This window comes from Ixodes scapularis, unplaced genomic scaffold, assembly GCF_016920785.2.
Source record: "Ixodes scapularis isolate PalLabHiFi unplaced genomic scaffold, ASM1692078v2 ptg000299l_1__unscaffolded, whole genome shotgun sequence".
NCBI lineage: Eukaryota > Metazoa > Arthropoda > Arachnida > Ixodida > Ixodidae > Ixodes > Ixodes scapularis.
Genome location: NW_024609953.1, coordinates 493,193 through 511,109, shown reverse-complemented (window position 1 = coordinate 511,109; position 17,917 = coordinate 493,193).

The window sequence follows — 17,917 nt, the reverse complement described above, 5'->3', positions numbered from 1 at the left end:
TTTTACGTTGGCGGAATGACGCCATCACCAAGACCGCAATTTTCAATGGACGCAGTTGCCATTTCTGGTTTTGAAAGGCATGTAAATTTACGCGGGCAATAAATACACTACAAGAATAAATGCGAGTTAAGGAGTGCGGTTCTTTTTAGGAAATGGCAATTTTTACCGACATTCACGAAATAGCTCGGACCAACTTACGCCACTCGGCTTCTGCGCCTCTTTCTACGCCCAGTGTGAAACACACCTCTACACCATTTGTGCCGGTCATAAATGGGGTACATGTGTCTGATGCGCACATGAACGCAGTATCAATATGTGTGAGCTACGCGCATGTCGTATTGCACATCATTGCCAACAGTTGTTGACATACATACGAGGAAACCCGCAGGTGTGTGAGCGATAAGTCCGATTAACGAGCACACCTCGACTTTTTTACGCCTGCTACATTTTCAGTTTTATTTCTGCTCCAGTCTTTTTATCTGTCTAGTCTCAGCCGGGAGCCATGGCGGGATACTATAAAAGAGCACTCTCGGGGTGATTTCTAGCAAAACCTTGGCCCAAAACACCATCTACACATCGAGGCAAACAATGCCTTCTCGCGGTTTACATCGAACTTGTTGCTTCCAATACCACGACCACTTTAAATTTGACTCTACACTCCAAACAAAGCACGTGCGTCTACTTTCCCGCACAACACTCGGAGAGTCAGTCACCGCAACTTACGGAGGCAGCTCAGCGAATGACGATGCCGAAACATATGTCTAGACCAAAAAACGTGGTTGGAGTTGTGACATTAAGAAACGCAAAACGCCACGCCTTGCATTGCTTAATATCACAACTCGGACTGCGCTTTTTGGTCTAAGCATATGTTTCGGCATCGTCTTTCGCTGAGCTGCCTCCGTAACTTGCGGTGACTGGCTCTCCGAGTGTTGTGCGGGAAAGTAGACGCACGGGTCTTTTCTTGGAGTGTATGGCTACCAACAGAGGAGCGATTCACAAGCATCTAATTACCGCACCCCAGCCAATCCGGTTGCGGTATCATCCGATAAAAGCTCAGTAGAGCAAATACTGAAGCCTTAAAGGTGTTGTACTCCGGCGATTTTTTTAGCAACCCCGACCGTTCGGCTGGGCTATGGGGCGCGCTGGAGCGACACCAGTGGCGCCGCGCCGTGGCCCAAATTCGCCCTACTTAGCCCTTCGCTCGTCCCATCGCGCTGCCAGTTGCAATGGCGGGCACCGCTTTGAAGCTTTCTGTCCGTTAAAATACTGTGATAATTTGTTGTTTTTTTTAGGGAGGCGAACCTGCGCAAAGAAAGGTAGCCTGTATTTCAGGTCTCCGGGGTGGAGCAAATAATCCAGGCATAGAAATATTTGTCGTTTGCTAAGTGTGTCTCGCAAGTGCAACACAGAGTCGACTGTAACATCCACCTCGAGATAAATGCTCTTTTTTACTTTATGGCTTCGCTAGCTCTTCAAAGACAGGGCTACTCGGACAAAGAGGAGGATGCCATATTGTTTAAATCGTCTTTTCGCGCACAGCTGCGCTGTCGCATACACACCTTGAACTGAGGTCAGTTCTCGGAGTTACCGTCTGATGGAAGCATGCCGCGCCTGTTCTAATTCATCCAAATGAAGTTAATGACGAGGCACGTGCAGCCTGATCGCAACACTGGGTCAAGTTCTAATAAAAAACCAAAACGGTACGTCAATAAGGCCTCCGCTTTTATTTTGAGCGGGTCCAAAAAAATATATATATATATTACTATACGCCGCAACACCTAGCTGTGTTTGCGCGCATCTGTCGCTGCCGTCAAAGCGGTAGAGCCGCAATTCATGTACATGCGTCAATAACCCACTTTTAATTTTATTAGTAAAGAGAGGGATCTCCAATCGACTTGCATTTGCGTTGTAAAGCGTCCCATTTTTTTAACTTATTTTTATGTGACCGCAGAATGATAATTTTGAACACTGTTGCGGTTCACAACAAACAAAATATTTTGCGTCACTATTTGTTTTGTTTGCCGTTTAGATAAATTAAACTTGACATATCTTGAGTCTCTGTGCCAGGAGAGGATCGTCAATATTCCTTCACACTCTCTCTCTGCAAGAAGAGATTACTCAATTTTAAATTTCAGTCATGAATGCTTAGTTACTGGCCTTTGTCACGTGCCCTGTCCTCGTCCTCTTTATTTTGCTTTCAATTTATACATCTAACATTGCCAACACACACTGACTGGTTGACCGATGAATGTCCGGGTTTGATGTTTTACAGTTACTTGGAAAGTGATTATGCATGTTGTAGGTTAACTACATCATTTTAATGATATAAAAAGGAACCGAGTACGGCCGTCGGTGTAAGTCTCTTTTCAACTATGCGCTCAAGTCAGTGCTCAATACGGGCTATGATTATCTGCCTCATTGGACCTCATGTTTTTCGCTGCTTACTCGCCTTCTCTTGTGAGCATCAGGGAACAAAATTGATAGAAATCACTGTGAGAGCGCAGGCGAGCCGGTGTGTATATTAACAACTTGGATGAATTGCCAGAAACTGGGGTGAAAAAACTAAAAATATTAACCGTGTATGAGAAATACCCCTTTCTGTCCACGGTTGATGTTTCTAGTTTTCTCGACCCAGTCTTTTCTAGTTTTCTCGACCCAGTATCCACAAATTTATCAAAATGAAAAATTGACCAGTAAGCAAGGTGAGCTGGGTTCTCAAATTTAAACTGGTTTTAAAAATAGTAACTGCGCAATCGGGTTTATTTTGTCGACACCCACGGGGTACCATCCTAGCTATTACATTAGGAACATCTAACATCGCCAACACATTCAAATTGGTCAACCCAGGGATGTTCTAGTGTCTAATTCTGTGACGCCCTTAGGAAGTAATTATGCCTGTTGTGGGCTAACTACATCATTTTATTATTATATAAAAAACTAGAATACAGCCGTCAATTTCTGTTCAATTATGCGTGCAAGTCAGTACGCAATAGGGGCTACGATTATCTGCCCAATTTTTCCCCAAGTCTTTTGCCGCTTACCCGCTTTCTCTTGTTAACATCGGGGAACACAATGGGTGGGTAAGCAAAGCGAGCTTGGTTCTCAAATTTAAAGTATTTTATAAAATAACTGGTAACTGCATATTCAGGTTTCGTTTGTATACAGCCATGAGGAACCATCGTCATCGTAGGTATTACATACTTATCGTAGAAAGTCAGTGTCGGATTGCAGGCCCCACGGGCGCCAGCTCATACCGCCCCCAAGCAACGCAAAACTCCTGCATGCTCTCGCGTGTGACCTACGAAAAGTCCCTATTAATGTGACAAGCAAGCGTAGCTGCATTACTGAATCACGCGACAAGATAGAGAAACAATAATTCAATTTGTCCTCCGCACAGCTGGCGATTCATGCTTCTGGCGATATTTCTTGAATCACCTCCCAGGAACCAAACAAACCTTTTCGGGAGACAGATATACATTTCTGTTTAATGTGATGCTGTAGAATTTGAATACACTTTGCATTCGGTACATTGCTTTACGAAGCGCTAGGCCAGCACGACAAGCGCACCAGCCTCCCACGTCGTCTGCTCCCGTACTTCTAACAAGTATCGGCGCGCCTCGCCAGGGGAAGAGTGGCGCTGCGTGAGCGCGGCGAAACTTCAGCCGCACAGCCCTATATTTCCAAAATCGTCATCTTTTACTCTTTCTAGTATGCTATTTAGTATCGCAAAATTCAAAATAGTTATTGTGAAATCGGTAAATGAAAATGACACCAAACAAAGATTCGGATATACCCGCGCTTTTCATTGCAGTGACGTCACGGGATGGCAGGCTTGCGGTTTGAGCGGGCTGTCTAAAAATGAACTATGCCAAGCATTTGTTTCGTGCTGCTCCGCGGGAGCTGAAGCGACCTTCCAAAACATTCATTTGACATCATGAAACTGTTCGTGATCAGTTGGGAACAAAGTCTACAGCCCAAAGAGTGAGCCCCTGCCTTCCCATGACGTCACTTTTTCAAATGTTGTCAGTAAAGCGAACGTCAAGCAGCCCGCGACGTAGGCAGTTCGACGTTTTTGGAGGATTATTTCCGTTGAGATCATCTCCAAAAAGCCTTCCCGGCTATGGTCCGGGTCTTCGCGAAAAATAGCTGATAGGGTCGGGTCCGGGGTGTGGAAACGGAATAGAAACGTTCGTTCATTTGCTTTGAAGCTGGGCAAAAATGCAGCCCTCCTCCACATGTGTCCCAAAACATGCCGGATTCCGTCCGATTGTTGTGAAGTGACTGTATATTGGAAATGCTGTGTTATCTGAGACCTTTCTTAAATCCTGTGCGGATCACGCGGCACCGTGGGGTACGTACAATATATATTGTTCGATTGATGAGACCTGTTGAATCTCATGTTGTGGGTGGGGAATATGCTTATAGTTCGGGTATCCTGTGTGGTCAAATATTTTCGACGGTTAAAACCTTTGTAGAATGACACGGCTGAGTGTATAATGCCGTAATAAGATCAACATAATATGAAACAAATATTCCAGTTGCATTTGTTCTGTCGCGCACGGACTTACCTAAACAGCTTTCTTTTTTTTTCTTTTTTTTTCTCAAAAATAGTACAATACATTTTTAAAAACCCCGAGAAATTCTATTCGCCATAGAACACAAAATAATAAAATAGAAAGCGGCAATTTAGCCTCCACCAGCGTCCGGAAGTGCGCCTACGCAGGCTGCCACAGCCCACTGACTAGAAAACCCACAGCCCAGCGCAGTCGGGCAACACTCGACGTACCCTCTCAAAACCAGGGACGCGCGCTGTAAATCGCATCGTTCGAGACTGCCGCTGGAAAAAAAAAAGTTATTCTGGCCAAATATTTGGGTTACTATTTCAGCGATGTTTGCTGGTGTGTTAGCAAGTTTTTAGGCAAATCGGGGACTATGAAGAAAACTCAGTACTCCTTTAACATAATCCTGAGAATCTTAAGTTGTTTGTGACTAGAATAAAATTACACGTTCGTCTATTTTCCCGCATAGGATGCAAAAAGCAACAGCCTTACCAATCTCCGGGGACGCCCTCGGCAAAAGGCGAGGTTGGAATAACGTTTACAGAACCTCGATTTTACGAAACCCGATTTTACGCACGAACAAATTTCGCATTCCCGGCGCAGCCTATGCCCGAAGAATGACTTTCTCGATTTTACGAAGTTCCCGATTTCACGAAAAAATTACCTGGTCCCGGTGACTTCGTTAAATCGAGGTTCAACTGCATATAGGCGCTTTCATACGTCAAGCACCCCACGTGGAATGCAGTGACGGCGCTCGTTGCGCCGCTGGAATAATTTCTTGCCGCAACGCACTGGATCGCTCATTATGTTAGAATCATTGCCATTGGAGCGCAAAACCAACTTCCCAAAGAACGTCCATACCCACACGGATTCTACTGGTTTCCACTCGGACGGACTTGACGAGAACTTGTTCTTGGTTCTTATCGACTGTATCGTGTCAAGGAATGTTCTTCAGCGTTTTGCGAAAGGATGAGTTTTTGCGTAAACCGGTAAAGAGGTTGTGGTGCTGTTCAATCGTAGGTAAATCTCCGAGAAAACTTTAACTGTTTTTATGATGACTGCCATACTGATCTATATTTCGCTATCTGCCACAACTATGAACCTCCAAGTGACCGAAATTAATGTCCATTCGCTAAACCTGTGAAAGTATAGTTAACTACTAGCGATTATAGCAGAAATCAACATAATACTAAATGTGTCGTGTACATCGATTGCTTTATACGAAGACTCATAAGTCTGTAAAGTAGCTCGCCTAAGATATTAATTAGAAAATAACTATAATGTGCTCAGAATCAGATCATTTTTCGGTATCTGGCATCGTTGCTTCTTTTTGACAGATACTGCGGGTCAGGCATGACGTCCTTCTGTAGATCGCTTGCTGTTACGTTGCGTCATGCACGGTCTTTTGAAGATCGTTTCTTGTTTGTGCACAGGCTTCTCCCCGCAGCTCATTTCTACCCTGTCACGCAGGCTGTCAGCGAGAATGAAGCGACTTTTAAAAAAACATCGCCTCCCCGAGAAACTTTATTTGACTCTTCTTACTTTATTGTCGATTAAACGTTATGCACAAGTCTGAGCACTACCAAGCTCTGTTTCCTACCGACATACTCGATGCTGTTCCGCGGTGATATTCGCGACTCCAGCAAAACGGACGCCGCCAAGCGGGAAAACCGCGAACCAGCCGGTCCAGGTCGCTCCGCGCCCCTCCGCGTCTCTGGTGGCTTTCGCGGACACGTGTTGTCGGCGCGACGGCGAACAGTGTAATTTCACGAAGGTCCGAAAATTTCTTAAGTTCGCCTGAGTGTTCATTCGTGGGGTGAAGCCTCAGTAGATCCTTCCATCACATGTTTGAAAGCCCGTTTACTCCACAACACACGGTCTCGTGCTTTCGATTTTTTGGGGGAGAAATTACGCTAAAACGTTTTGATTTCTTGTCTTTCTCGAATCACATTCAAAGTGACGACTACTTGGTAACTGATAAGGGGTTTATTTATGAGGATGTAGAACAATGGCCTGAGGACGACCGACGAGGCATTTCACTGGAGGGAACACCAATGTTGTAGTCAGTTGCATGGGAAGGTTCGATAGCTGCTTTTCTTGAGTTTGGTTGTGTTCGATTAGCTTCAACTTTGAGCCACCCACGCCGGTCGGTGCGTTGGCTATTCATCTTGGCTGCTTTTCGCCGATAAAGCCTCTGGACCACTCTGAAGGAGTTGGGCTGATTTCGCAATTACTTGATTCAGGAAAACCTGCTCGCTGCATACGATTAATGAGGGAAATTACCTGTTTTCAAAAGGTGGGGGACGCGTCTCGCAACGTTAGAAGCTGTCACGGCATTTTGATCTATCGCGCCTCCAATATTTATATTATACCCCCGTCGGAGCCAGCAGCAATATATTTCTACATTGCTCAGGCTGACCGGCCACAAAAAATACTTATTTTCTCCGTTCAGGATTCGAAGCAAAGTTCAATGCAGAGAGGTTCTGCGTGAACTCCAATGAAGACTTTCTTCAGTTTGTCTCCGTGCTGCCGGCTAGAACCATTTGGCTAAGTTTAAGTAGTATCTTTTTGTCTGTCAAATAGACTTTTACTCAGCAGTTCACCTAATATCTAGTCAACTAAGCTCATATTTCAACCCGAAGAATATACTAATATCGCTTTAGTGGGATATACGTAATATAATACATAACCCGCTCGTCAAAATGACTTCTCGATTGCTACTAAAACCTGAATTGAAATACGAGTATCAGCTGCTTAGTGGGGTGCCGGCGGGTTAACATGCTCCTTGGCTCAAGAAGCGATTGCTTAATTTTTGCAATTTTCCTGCAGCCTGTGTTGTTGACCGAGCAGACGACTGGAGTTGCTTCTTGAACGCGGATACGCACAAAAGCTCGATTTCGCGGACAGAGAAGTCGCATGGTCGAGGCATGCGAGTTAGCTGAATATTACTCTCGGTAGAAGAATTCTGTAGTCATTGCCGCTTTCCTTAGACGATCAAAACTGATTAGTGTATCTCCGGAGCCCGTAGTTTCGGTTTTGGACGAAATCTCTGAAACGAAAGTTTGACATGAAAATAACAAAAAACACCGGGAAAACAAAACCATGCTTTGCAAGTTTATGTGCACCGGCTACACTTAACCGTCTCAGTTTAAATACCTATAAAATTGGGCATTAAACAAAAGAAAATCTGTTAAATTGAAAGCGCCACCTGTTCAGGTGGCCCGGCCGAGCCGACGCGACCTGGACTCAGCCGCCATGTTTGTTTGGTGGTGGCGCCCCCTATAGGTCGCTGGAGTCGCGAATTACCGAGCCGATGATCCCTCGAATTTTCGTGTTCTTTGCCATTAAACGAGATGTTCTTTATTTATTCTTTATTCATCATTGTCCTGCAGCGCCATCAGGCATTATCGCAGGGGGCGAATAAACTCTGAAAAAACATTTCTGAATTCACGGCACACACAATCGCACTGGGCAAGGCATTCCACTCCTTAATTGTTTTAACAAAAAAAAGAATTTTTGCCCAATTCCGTCCTGGTGCGGTATTCTCTAATCTTATGAATGTGGTCTTTTCTTTTTGAGATATAATTTGGTGGTAATAAGTAAAATGAGCTATTAATGCCAGTTTTATTGTTATAAATGTTGTATAAAAACTTCAAGCGCAAATTTCTTCGTCTTAATGCCAATGTAGACCATCCCAGTTCTTTTATCATGTCGGTTACACTCTCAAAGCGGCCGTACCGCACCAAAACGAAACGAGCGGCACAACTCTGAATTCTTTCTAAAGCAACAATGTGGTTTTGGCTGAGAAGGATCCCAAACGGTGCAGGCGTACTCTAGCACTGGGCGCACATAAGATAGATAGGCGAGCTCTTTCATAGATTTAGTTGATTTTCTTAAATCTCGTTTTAAAAATCCAAGCGCTCTGCCGGCCCTCATAACAACGTCGTTAATGTGTGCGTTCCAGGTGCAGTCAGCTGACAGAGTGACGCCAAGATATTTAACTGTTTGCTGTTTTGTTACGGTTTCATTATTCAGTTGGTAACATGTTTCAACTTTTGTTTTGGTTTTGCGGGTAAAACTAACATGGGCACATTTTTTAACGTTTAACTCCATCTTCCACTTTTTACACCATTGCTCTATTCGATTCAGATCACACTGCAGCCGCGTGGAACTCCCCTCGTCTGTTATGCATGTATAAACAACACAATCATCGGCAAACAATCGTACTTGTGAATTAACACCGTCATTAATATCATTAACAAATATCAGAAACAACAATGGACCCAAAACGGACCCCTGCGGTACACCAGATGTTACCATAACAGTATTTGAAGTTTTACCTTTTAAAACAACACGCTGAAGACGTGATGACAAATATGCTTTTATCCAATTTAGGATAGTCGTGTCAAAATTCATGCGCTCTAATTTGTATAATAATAGTTCGTGTGACACCGTATCGAACGCTTTTTTATAATCTAAGGAAACACAATCAATCTGTCCGCCTCCGTCAACCCCCGTCATTAAATCATGATAAAGCTCAGTTAGTTGTGTAGTACATGAGTACGCCTTTCGGAACCCATGTTGCGAGTCAAAGAAAAAATTATGACAGTTTAAATGCTTCATAATGTGACAATATAAAACATGCTCCAGTAGTTTACAACATATAGATGTCAGTGAGATCGGTCTGTAATTCGTTATTTCTTTTTTGGGCCCTTTGTGTGCACAGGCACGACGTGTGCCACTTTCCAGTCGTCTGGCAATGAACCATCATTCAACGATTTGTTATATATTACAAAAAGGTATGGAGCGATCGCATCTGCACAGCGTTTTAAAATTCTCGGAGAGATCCCATCCGGGCCTACTGCCTTAGCTTCATCTATATGTTTTAGAAGTTCCAACACACCTCCTATAGCAAGTTCAACTGGTGGCATTGTACTGAACGTGCCCTGGCATCTATAGTAGCCGATGCTCTCAGGAGGCAAGAAAACTGATTGAAAATATTGATTGAAGGCTTCGGCTTTTTGCCAGTCATCGGTAATTATTTCGTTGTTGACCATCACGTCTCCTATCCCAATCTGATCATTACCACAGCGCCTCATGTACTTCCAGAACTGTTTGTTGTTTGCTTTCATCCCGTCCTCCAGCCGTTGCAGATAATTTTCTTTGGCTTCCTTCGCCTTTATTTTATACAATGACGTAAGTTCATTTAGCTTATTTAGATTTCGCACCGAGCTCTTTTTTTTTATACCGTGCAAACACACGCTTGCGCCTCTTTATCAGCCGCAGTAGGCCACCGGTAATCCATGGTTTTTCTCTCTTTTTTAACTTCGACGAGTCTATACTTGGAACGTATTTTTCAGTTAAACTGATAATTCTCTGTTTAAAGACTACCCATATGTCATGAACACTCATCTCCTCAGCAAGACATTCGAAGGAAAGGAAATTGTTCGAAAGTTCAGAACTAATCCCTTCATAGTCACCTTTTTCATATAACAGCACCTTTCTACCCGTACTCACTTTTTTGCGCGAAACCCGAAAGTCAAGAGTTGAGACAACAGCACTGTGGTCGCTGATACCGGGTATGACATCAGTTTGCTTAACAACGGTAGGGTAGTTGCAGAGAAACAAGTCAAGTGTGTTTTGATTCCGTGTAGGTACAAGAACATGTTGTTTAAGTGCTAAGCTGTCTACCATGCATTTGAGATCGAGATTCAACTGGCCCATGGTTCCACAAGCACAAAGTTCCTCGCCCCATATCATATCTGATAGATTAAAATCGCCTCCAAGCACTACACAGTCACTCGAAACACTGGATACTAGGTCGTGAAGTACCTCTATGACAGCTGAGTCAGAGTTAGGGGGTCTATAGAACACTCCAGCAGTGAATTTCTTGTTATCAGGCAGCCCAACACTACACCACACTGATTCGACAGTATTGCCCGGCACGTCTAGTTGGCAGCTTTTCAAGGAACCATGAACCAGTATAAAGACGCCTCCCCCATGTGATGACCTATCTTTTCTATAAGCGTTAAATACGCTAGGGAACACCTCGTGATCTGATATAGAGCTATATAACCAGGACTCTGTTCCCAGTACTATATTGGCTTTTACAGAGCTAATCAATCCATACAAGTCTTCCACTTTATTTTTAACGCTTCTGCAATTCACCAGCAACATTACAACATTCCTTCGCGCAATTTTTCTAACAGCACTTGGACGTCATCCACGCTTCACGGCAACGACTTTTTCTATTCCAGCATTCCAAGTAAACATTTGACCGTTTATTATAAGTTTATCATAGGTTAATCTGACCTTATTGCTTGGATCACTCTTTTTAGCCTTCGCGTATGCCCAGAGATGACGACGCTTTTCCCTTACATCAAAAGTGTAGTCTTGAGATAACGATAAGACAGAACCCTTAAGCTTGTATGCCTTCCTCATGACCTCAGCTTTTTCATTGCGTGAAGAAAATCTTATCATAACTGGCCGAATTTTCGTTTCATGTTGTTTCCCAAGCCGATGTATTTTTTCTGTAGAAGACACTTTCACCCCAAGTTTGTTTTCAAAAATATCCACTATCACCTTTTCTTTTAGCAGATCGTTTGTTTCTGACGTGTCCTCGTCGAGTCCATACACTATTAAGTTATTTTGTCTATTATAGTTTTCCAGTCCAAAGATCCTGTCACCTAATGTCAAGACTTGGTTACTGAGGTGGTGAACGACCCTCTCGCACGCTTCAAGTTTGGGAACTGAATCCGAGGTAGCTCTAACTTGAGTTTCGATTTTTTCAACTTTTCTTTCAATAGATGAAAGCCTCTCATTAGTTTGTGTTATGTGCTGTTCTAGTCTCTCTTTGATCGAGTTCATACTACTGTTCAGGGCTTTTTGGCCATCAAGAATCGCCTTTAACTGCTCCTCAGTTAGCGGACCCGGGTTCTCCTCTACATCACCGCTGAGTAAAAGGACAAGAACGCAAAGCGAGTCAAAACAAGCAGCGACACATTCACACAACGCTCCCGGGCAAGGCAGCACCACAAGGCAAACATAGTTACTTTTTACTTTCGAGTAGGAAGGTTTTTTACCAACCTGTTTGTTTCCAAGCTTATTGAGACATCCGAGCAGCCGCGGAGTGCTCGAGCAGTGGCGTCGCTGTTTTTCCCGCGGGTCAGTGGGACCACCGCGTGCATGGCGTGCATTGGGTGCATTGGCATTGGGCGCGTGGCGTGCATTGGGTTCACGCACTCACGAAGACGATGAAGCAGGTGACGAAGCGACTCTAAAGTGAAAAGACGACTGAAACTGTCTTTCTGCGCTTGGTGACAAAATTAGGCATCACAAACAAAACAACCTTATGAAGTACAGACATGGCAAGGTAATCCAAGTCGAAAACGGGGCATCGAAAATCATGATGTACGTTTACCGCAGCCCATGTAGCTGGGGAAGCTGAAAAGCGATGACTACAAATAGCATGGCGGCAGCACCACTTCCGGAACGCGCGCGCATGCGCAGTTCGCTTGGTGAGATCAGTCTATTGGCAGCGACCTTTATCTCCGTCCTTTATCCGATCCTATCCCTAAATTTGTTATCCCAGAGGCGAATAGTAGATTGATGCGATGTCTGAGGGCTTCGGTAGTTCTTTATTTCGCTGAGTCTTTGTTCTTCATTTCGCTGAGTGTACTTTTCCGCAAAGTGCTTGTGAGAGCCGATCGCTCGACCTACAAAGCAGTCTGCACTATGGCATCCAATCGTCCGGTTAGTGACCTCCTCCAACAAACAGCAACCAAGTGGAAAGTTTCTAAAAACGCTTTTGATTCAGAACTTGCTAAAGCCAAGTGTTCCCTTGATGGAGATTGGATGGCGTGTGCAGGGGCGCCGAGGAACATCACTGTGAGTCAACTCTTCGTGATGTTGACAGCGGACCGATCGGTCAGCTTTCGGAACGAAGAACACAAATTCCGACCTCCTGAACTGGAGACAGAAGTACCACCCTCAAACAGCCTATGATTTGCCGGTACAGCCCATGCTAGTCTTTTCTCTTTTCCTGTGACCATGTATGGCGGTAATTCCAGGACCTTCAAGTTCGACTGGTACACTAGCTTCTTAAGGTTGGAGTATAGAGCGTGTCATCGAGCTCTACTTTTAGAGCGCAGCTCTTAGGGGCCCGTTCCCGGCTTGAGCGGCGTCGGCGTCGCGGTCGGCGTCGCCGTTGGCGTCGCCGTTGGCGTCGCCGTCGGCGTCGGCGTCGGCGTAACCAAGGTCATCCCAAGGTCACGTGGCCCCCAAGGTCATCCCAAGGTCACGTGACCCCCAAGGTCACGCCAAGGTCACGTGACCCCTCCCCCAGGGTCACGTGACCCCCCCAGGGTCACGTGAACACCCCCAGTGTCACGTGACCCCCGCCGAGGTCACGTGACCTCCCCGATGACGTCATCAGATCCGCATCGTCATCATCACTGATGACGTCATCAGTGATGATGACGATGACGATGCGGATGCCAATGACGTCATCAGTGACGTCACTGATGACGTCATCAGTGATGATGACGATGACGATGCGGATGCCGGTGAGGTCATCAGTGACGTCACTGATGACGTCATCAGTGATGATTACGATGACGATGCGGATGCCGGTGACGTCATCAGTGACGATGACGTCATCGGGGAGGTCACGTGACCTCGGCGGGGGTCACGTGACCCTGGGGGTGGTCACGTGACCTGGGGGTGTCACGTGACTTCGGGGGGGCATCCGCATCGTCATCGTCATCATCACAGATGACGTCATCAGTGACGTCACTGATGACGTCACCAACATCCGCATCGTCATCGTCATCATCGCCGATGACGTCATCGGAGTCCGCATCGTCATCGTCATTGATGACGTCATCAGTGACGTCACTGATGACATCATCGGCATCGTCACGTGACCCCCAAGGTCACGTGACCCCCCCAGGTGACTTCACCCTCCCAGTACCCTTCCCCCCTCCTCCTCAAGAGCTGCGCTCTAATTCGGTGTTACAGGGAGTTGTAAACGGCTTTCACTTTTTTTGTCTCTCCTTTTAGATTGTTTGTACTACTAACGAAAAAAACAGTAAAAGTTATGCTGTGTGTGTGTGTTTGTGTGTGTGCGTGTGCTTTATATAGAAGGTTATTGACTCTGGAAGAAAGCACTTGAGATGGAAGGCGGGCTGCGACCACTCCAACAGCACGGCACACAAGATGTCCCACGCATAATCGGCTTCCTTTTAGTAGATTAAGAAAAGTGGCACAGATAATTCAAACGCCGTGCACCTCAGCCAGGCGTATTCAGCAAGGGTAAGGGAGAACCGTCATACACATCCGTGATCGCTGACGTGCTCCGGGTTTCCGCGGTACAGGGGATGCCTAACGGCACCTTTACACTTGCGGATCCGCGGCGGATCCACGCTGGCGGAAAGTGGATTCTGGAGCCGGGTGGCGAAATCGATTCGTCGCTGGCGGAAAACCTGGATCATTCCGGGATCCATATCCATGGGTTTCCACCAACGACGAGTCGACTTCGCCACCCGGCTCTAAAATCCCCTCAAGTATACGCGGCATAAGGGCAGATGATGAGTGACGAGACGTCACGCTTCTGATGCTTCCTTTCATTAAAGACGGATTCGCCTTCACTGAACTTTGGGTCCCGAGCGTGAACGTGCTTATTTAGTAATGCGGAATGTAAATATGTGGGAATATCTTGCATGTGAAATGCTACAATAAGCAGAGTTGTACATAAATTGTAAAATAATGAAATTAACTGAGCTGTCGATATCTGTTCAAAAAACCCCAAGTGACTTGGTACCAGCAGACGATATTACCGGGAGCGACTAGGGCTCTACCAAACCATCGTCCCTGTATTCTTTTTTTCTTTTATTTGATTCTTAATTGTGACAGTTAGCGAATCGAAAGACCATGCTTCCCCAACATTTGGTGCGTTTCCCCACTACTCAAGTGGCCTTTTCCACATTACCTCAGAAAACTCGAAAAATTCCCACTGGACGCGTTTCATTTACTGCAATTTCAGAGGTTTCTGAAAAAAAAAAAAAAGAAACAGAAAGGACATCTTGACTGTAAAGCCCGAAGTGTGTAAGGCTTTAGGGGGTTCGCTTTCTTTTTTTGCGCTAAAGTTTCTGGTAAAAAATCTAAGGGAACCGTTCCCGTGCTGGCCAGTGAAAACGGTTCGTGGCAGAAGGTGTTTGCTGTATTCATAGATATGTTTGGAGTACGTCCGTCTTAAAGGTTGTTTGTCCCTTCGCAATTCAGAGGAGTGGCTTGACAGCTCCCCTTCCCTAGAAGGCCTGTGCTTTTATATGCCTATATATAAAAGATTTATATTAATCCTTGGATAATAACATGTTGCTGAGTAGAATGAGAAACATCCTCGATCTGAATTTAGTTTCTTTTGAAGCTAAAGCGAGGGTTTCGGTCGATGCGTTGTTACGACTCTTGAAATGTTATTAAGGTCACATCGGAGGACTCAAGGGGCAGAAGGCGCTCGTTCAGGCCGCTAACGGTCTATACTGGCCTGTACTGGCCTTTGCCAGTTTATGATAGTATGTAATTTTCTGTGCTTGCCTGTGATGACCTGTGACGATCTGTTGTGGCCTGTACTGGCCTTTGCCAGTTTATGATGGTATGTAATTTTCTGTGCTTGCCTGTGATGACCTGTGACGGTCTGTTGTGGCCTGTACTAGTTTGTGATGGTCTGTGCTGGCATGTACAGTTCTGTGGTGATCTGTGGTGGCATGTGCTTACCTGTGAGGCTGTGATGCCCTGTGACGATCTGTGATGGTCTGTGTTGACCGCGGCTAGTCGGTGAGGGTCTGTACTGGCATGCGCTAGCCTAGCTTGTGATAATTTGTGATTATCCGCATGTGCAGGCCTGTGCTGGTCGTCGTACCGACGACTGTAGATGATTGCAGGCAACCAGGCTTCAGAAGCTGATCTGGGCGCCCAGAATGCCAAATGCTCTATTAATACGCCAGTCTGACCACCCTGACACACCTTGGCGAGGCCTGACTGGGCTGGATTATTAGACAACTTACCCAATTCAGCACAGGGGTTTCCCCAGGAACTGAAATTAGGGGGGGGGGTCTAAATTCTTAGGGGGGTTGGGGGGGGGGGGGTTGCATTGAGAATAGAGGAGTCGTAGCGAATTAAGGGGCGCCTTCAGAAAATGAGGGGGAGAGGGGTGTACACCCTCGTAAAGCGGAGGGGGGTGTAAGCAAGTCACTGCTTCAGCAGCAAATGGCGGCGTCCTAAGGCCGTACTTGTAAACGTCTAAAGGTGTCACGTGATCCACCAGAATTAGGATCACGCCCCCTTATCGTAACATTACGTACGAACTAATCGCTTCAAATATGTTAAAAAGCCAGGGGTAGCCATAATAAAATAAGTTTACTCTGGCTTAACACAGCACAAAAAATAACAACAACACGGACGTTTCGCCACCTATCCGGGTGGCATCATCGGTATGCACTGGCCACTCTCGCTGTATCACGTGATATCACTGTTACGTCGTGGTGTCGCCTGACACTAGTCCCGTCAAAGACACCGTGACGTCACGATGCCACGTGACACGCTGATGAGTTCACGTGACATCCTGCAGGCTGAAGGTACGTGACCACGTCCATGAAATTCAGCGAGAAAATCATTCTGCGCATTTCCGACCTACATATGGGACACTAACAAACCCCAAAATTTTCTCTTTCTTTTTCGCCAGGCGATTTAATATGGTTTCAGGAGTCTTCCCAATCAATAGTTTTCTACAGAGTCACGTACACTTTTAATAAAGTCAGAAAACACAACTGCTCGAAACCAAAACCGAAACACGAGCACGGAAGTTCATGGCCGGAAGTCCTGTGGCTACCCGTACGAAAATGTCAGATATGGCCCTGATATATTTTATATACGTTCAGATATAATAATATAAGCAGTCAAATAGGGCTGTATTTCGCCAGATATGGGAGCTAATACGGCCGTATTTCGCCATATAGGTGGGCAAATACTGCCAGATCTGGCCGTATAAGTGCGTAAATACGTCCATATATCACCATATACGCGTGCAAATATATCGCCCCTGATAATGATATATTGGCCCGTTTCAGTCGTGCAAGCAACAAGTTACGAAATAAACAGAAAGAAATAAACGTTTAATGTTGCGAACTTGTGCCAAAAATAAACGAGTACAAAAGATAATAATAGAGCGTCGTGGGCGTCGAAGTCGGCGTAGCAGCAGAGTCGAACGCTGGTGCGAAACCGACTCCGTTCGCCTTGCGGAATCCCTTATGTACCCTCGTGGGTTTCTGGATCGCTCGGCGTAGAAGGTTCGGCGCGTAGAACATTCTGACCTCGAACAAGCAACATGGTTCTCGAATTTACCAGAACATTACTTTACAGAGTCAACAAAAATGCGCCTCCGCGGCCAGAAATCGAACCCTGGCTTTCAGCGTGGAAAGCGCGCGCGATAACCGTTAGGCCACGCGCGCGCTGCCTACTTGGCCAGCTGCACGTGCGGCATTACTCCCCCCTTTAAAAAAGTGCATCGTCCCGATGCAACCCCAAAACAAAATGAAGCAAATAAAACAGAACGGTAAACTAAAGAGTCACATAAGGTCCACAGTCCTATCGAGCGTAGTACGGCTTCAGTCGCACGACGTGGACGACTTCCGGTCGTGGAGGGCGGCGTGACGAAGTCCTTGTTCCGTCGGGCATCACCTCGTAGTTCAGATCCCCGAATCGACGAAGCACTTTGTAGGGTTCAAAGTATCGTTTCAGCAATTTCTCACTGAGGCCGCGGCGACGGATGGGCGTCTATACCCACACCCTATCTCCGGGCTGGAAGTGGACGTCCCTGCGACGAAGGTTGTAGCGGCCGGCGTCGACGCGTTGCTGGTCTTGAATCAGGAGTCGGGCGAGCTGGCGAACTTCTTCGGCGCGTTGAGCAACCGCCTGGGCGTCGTCGCTCTCGTTGCCAGATGGCTCATGGGGCAGCATGGCGTCCAGCATGGTCGTTACCTTCCGACCATGTACCAGCTGGAAAGGGGTGAATCCAGTGGTCTCTTGAACCGCCGTATTGTGGGCGAACGTGACGTAGGGCAACACCTCGTCCCACGTCTTGTGCTCTACGTCGACGTACATAGAGATCATATCGGCGATTGTCTTGTTGAGTCGCTCCGTCAGCCCGTTGGTCTGCGGGTGGTACGCAGTTGTACGACGACGGCTGGTGTGACTGAGTCGGAGGATTTCTTGGGTCAGTTGTGCCATGAACGATGATCCGCGATCTGTAATCAGAACTTCTGGAGCGCCGTGCCGGAGGACGATGGACTCAATGAAAAACT